The sequence below is a fragment of the Cornus florida genome, unplaced genomic scaffold (assembly GCF_030987335.1).
Source record: "Cornus florida cultivar Cherokee Brave unplaced genomic scaffold, ASM3098733v1 CherokeeBrave_3.0.0_Hap2_Chr03, whole genome shotgun sequence".
Classification (NCBI taxonomy): domain Eukaryota; kingdom Viridiplantae; phylum Streptophyta; class Magnoliopsida; order Cornales; family Cornaceae; genus Cornus; species Cornus florida.
The window spans coordinates 57,069,015-57,073,977 of NW_026775573.1; positions in this window are offsets into that span (position 1 = coordinate 57,069,015).

Sequence of the window (4,963 nt, forward strand, 5' to 3'; positions counted from 1 at the left end):
GTTGAACAAGGTTACTATTCACAATAAGTACCCGCTGCCCAGGATTGATGATCTTTTTGATCAGTTGAAAGGAGCTACCTACTTTTCTAAGATTGATTTGCGTTCTGGATATCATCAACTTCGGGTTAGTGAGCAAGATGTTCCGAGGACAGCGTTTCTCACTAGATATGGATCTTATGAGTTTCGTGTCATGCCATTCAGATTAACTAACGCACCAGCAGTCTTCATGGATTTAATGAACAAAGTATTTCAGGCTTATTTAGATCAGTTTGTTATTGTTTTCATTGATGATATCTTGATCTATTCTAGGTCTGAGGACGATCATGCAAGACATCTTCGCATAGTTTTGCAGATGCTTTGTGAGCACCAGTTATATGCCAAGTTCGAGAAGTGTGAATTTTAGCAGCGGTCAGTGAAGTTTCTGGGTCACGTGGTGTTAGAAAGAGGAATAACGGTAGATCCAGCCAAAGTTTCCGCAGTGGTTGAGTAGAGCCAGCCTACTTCACCTACCGAGATTCGAAGTTTTCTCGGATTGACAGGGTATTATCGTAGGTTCATCCAGGGGTTCTCAAAAATAGCAGGACCACTTACTCATCTAGCTAAAAAGGGTGTACAGTTCGTGTGGGATGAACACTGTCAGAAACTTTTTGATGAGCTAAAGACTAAGTTGACTTCTGCACCAGTTCTGTCTACTCCACAAAGCGGGATTGAGTATCTTGTCTACACAAATGCTTCTTTGCAAGGTCTTGGATGTGTTTTGATGCAAGAGGACCGACCGATTTCATATGGGTCTCGGAAGCTTAAGCCTCATGTGCTGAATTATCCAACACATGATTTGGAGTTGGCAGCGGTGGTTTCTGCCTTACGCATTTGGAGACATTATCTGTTGGGAGAATCTTTTAGGTTATTTAGTGATCACAAGAGTCTGTAGTATTTTTTCACTCAACGGGAGCTGATTATGAGACAACGTCGATAGTTAGAGTTTGTGAAAGACTATCATTTCTCTATACAGTACCATCTAGGGAAAGTGAATGTGGTGGCTGATGCACTCAGTCGCCGATCTGTAACTAGTCTTTTTATTCTATTCACTACTAAGTGGAATGCTTTGAAGACGGTGGATAAGTTGTCAGATGCTTTCATGGCTTGCATGGTAGTTACACCTTCTATTATCAACAAAGTGTTGAAGGTGCAACTCACGGATCAGCAGTGCATTGACAAAATTGAAGAGATAACTTTTGGGGAGGTCCTATTTTACTATGTTGGGACTGATGGAGGTTTAAGGTACAAAAGACAGTTAGTAGTACCTTCTGTTGATGATTTGAGGAAGGATATGATGACGGAGACTTACCACTCTGAGTTCTCTGTTCATCGAGGAGGGAACAAGATGTATCAGGATATGAAGGGGCAGTTTTGGTGGGCAGGTATGAAAAAGGACATTGTTATTTTTGTCTCTCGATGTAGTACTTGTCAGATGGTCAAGATTGATCATCAGAGGCCGCCAAGAACTCTACAGCCATTACCGATACCGGAATGGAAATGGGAAAGCATTTCTATGGATTTTATGGAGGGATTGCCTAATTCCTTTAAGGATCACAATTCCATTTGGGTTATTGTGGATAGATTGACTAAATCAACTCATTTCTTGCCTATTAGCACTGACTTCACTTCGGAGCAGTTGGCGAGACTTTACATTACAGAGATTGTGAAGTTGCATGGCATTTCGTTGTCCATTATATCAAATAGGGATTCGAGCTTTGTGTCAGAATTTTGGAAGAGTTTTCAGTAGGCTTTAGGTACGGAGTTACATCTTAGTACTGCTTATCATCCTCAGACTGATGGATAGACTGAGAGAGTTAATCAGATCATGGAGGATATGCTTCGTTCGTGTGTTCTTAATTTTAAGGGCCACTGGGAGAATTATTTGCCACTTGTAGAGTTAGCATATAACAATAGTTTCCAGAATACTATTGGTATGGCACCATTTGAGTTATTATACGGCCGACCGTGTCGATCGCCTGTTTGTTGGATGGAGGTTGGAGAGAGCAGATTCTTGGGTCCTAAGTTATACTTCTGAGAAAATTTTTCTTATTAGGGATCGTATACGCACTGCTCAGAGTCGGCAGAAGAGTTATGCCAATTGTCGTACTCGTGCATTCAAATTTCAGGTTAGGGATTAGGTTCTGCTCAAAGTGTCTCGTATGAAATAAGTCATGCGCTTTGGGAAGAAAGGGAAGTTGTCACCGCGGTTTGTTGGTCCATTCATGATTACGGATTGAGTTGGTGCTGTAGCTTATCGGCTGGCACTTTCGAATAATTTGGATCGCGTACACAATGTGTTTCATGTTTCCATGTTGTGGAAATTTCTGCGCGATGAGGATCGGTATCAACATATCGATGTTGGGGAAATTGAGTTACAGCTGGATGCAACCTATTTGGAGCCACCATGTCATATTGTCGACCGTAGGGATCAAATTTTTTTGTAATAAGGTTATTCCTTTGCTACGAGTTCAATAGAGTCACCACAATGCGGCTGAGTCTACTTGGGAATGGGAGGATGTCATTTGCTCGCAATTTCCTGAAATATTGGAAGAAGGTAAGAGCGAATTCCGAGGACGGAATTTCTTTTGTTAGGGGGGAAGAATGTAATACCCCTAATTTTAAAAGGATAGTCTCAGCATTTTTATTTTGGTTTTATTGCATTTTTGTTTAACTAAATGATTATTTGTTAATTTGTTTGGTTGTTTTATTATTTATGTTATTTAATTATTTAATTGTGTTTTTATTTTTTTTTAATTGAATAATTGTATTTTTATTTTTCTTTATTGGAAATTACTTGTTTTAAATTGGATTAAATTTGTGTAATAGTTATAATGCTTAAAATTTAGGTTTTATTCTTTTAGAAATCATGTATGGGCCGATTAGGGTTCTGTCTCTTATTGAAGTACAATTAGGTTTTGGCTAAAGCCTATATATATAGAACAGTATACGTCAGCTAGGGTTGGAAAAACCCTATCATGTATCAGAGAAATAGAGAAAAACAGAGAGAGGTTGTGAGAAAAACAAAGCAAATTTGGTGAGGGTTTCGGCTGTGGATTAAAGGTCGGACCTACGAGAAGGGAAAGCTGAGTAGTAAGAAGTTGAGTTGACAGTAAACGAACGTCGTTGGAAAGCTTAGGAAGACGGCGACACGGTTTTGATTCCAAAACCACATAGGCAAATTCTATTCTGTCTCTCTCCCCTTGGCCTGTATTCTGTGCATACCTAAATGATCTCTAGGAATTTAATGGGACGTTAATTGAATCTTACATGTGTAATATATGTCAAATTTATCATCTGTATATGTTTAAGTTTATCTGAAATAATTCTTTCAAGTTTGGTGTTCGTCGTCTGTTTTTTTAAAGCATAAAAAATTGGTACTGTTTTAATCGTTGTATTAATTCATACTGTCGTAAACAAAGGATTGGGATGATACTGGATATATATTAGACTGTTTAGATCAGTATTAATAAAGAACAGAAAGGTTGGAAGAGGCCAGAGACGAAGCAGACGGTCAGAAGCGGATTAGGGCTCTCAGAGAGGGAGAGAGCCGGCTCCATAGAAGAGGGAGCCGGCTCCCTCAAGTGCAAAGCCGGCTCTATGGGGTTCAGAGCCGGCTCCCACCCCTTTAGATCCAGCTCTAAGAGGCATGGAGCCGGCTCCATGCTTTAGGGAGCCTACTCCCAAGTTCTGAGAGCAGGCTCTCTCATGTTTGCGCGTTTTGGAATTTTTAACGGGTACTGTTTGAGCGCTTGGTTCTTCTCGATCAGTTTTGAGACTTTACTGGGGGTTTTAATATTTAACTTCAGGTGTTATTAAGACCTCTAATTGCATAAGTTACCCCGTTATATTAATTGAATGAACAATATGAAATAAAACAACTTTGCATGCTGTTAAAAGTTGGAGGGAAATTAATTGCTTAGTTTTAATTGGGCGATTTACGGATAATAGCATGATTTTAAATCTTGTTTTAGATGCACACTAGGGTCATTTATTTATCAGATTTGATCTATGCATACTCTGGATTTTAATTGCTAAAATATTTGTCTCTTTTCTGCAATTACATGAGCTAAGGATTGGATTTAATTGCTAAAATATTATACACTATTCTGTAATTACCTGGATTATGGTTTTGGACTTTAGTTGATGAACTGCTATTTATTTCTGTAGTTTACATGGTTTTGGACTTAAATTGCTGAACTGTTACGTAGGTTCTGTAATTTATATGGAAGATAACCTGGATTTTAATTAAGGAATTCATAGCTTATATTCTGTCAATTATATGAATTTATGTGTTGAATTTTAATTGCTGAATTAATATATTAAATTCTGTCAATTATCCGGATATTATGGATTGTATGCACCGGTATGGGACGGTGGCATACTAGGGATGGTTTAGCTCAAAACGCTAAGACCTACCCTATTGGAATAAGGGAATGGATTGTAAAAATTGAATCCTACTTATATTTAGGTTAAATCAACTGAGTAAGTTAAGTGATTACATGGATTAACTGTTGTTTGTAGTTAGGTCAGATCAACTGAATAAGTTGAGTGACTAACTGGATTATAAATCTTATATCAGATCAACAAAGAATTGAATGATATACTCTGGTTTTGAATGGAGTTTAAATATATGATTATGGTACCACGATATGAGCTTGAGTCTCATAGTCGATGGTTAGGGCGCATATATGCAGTGGATGCATAATTGGCTATGATAGGTTGAGGTGTACCCTGTTAGGCTTGGGTACTCATGCCCACCTTTGGTTGTGTTTTTGTATGTTGCCTTCTATTCAGGTTGAGACCCCTTTGTAGTCCAATGAATGTCCCTTAGTGTTGATATATATATACTTATGGACTAGATAGATATTGTGAGATATCTAGGATGTATCTGTGTATCGGGTCACTGTATGGATTGCAATTAGAA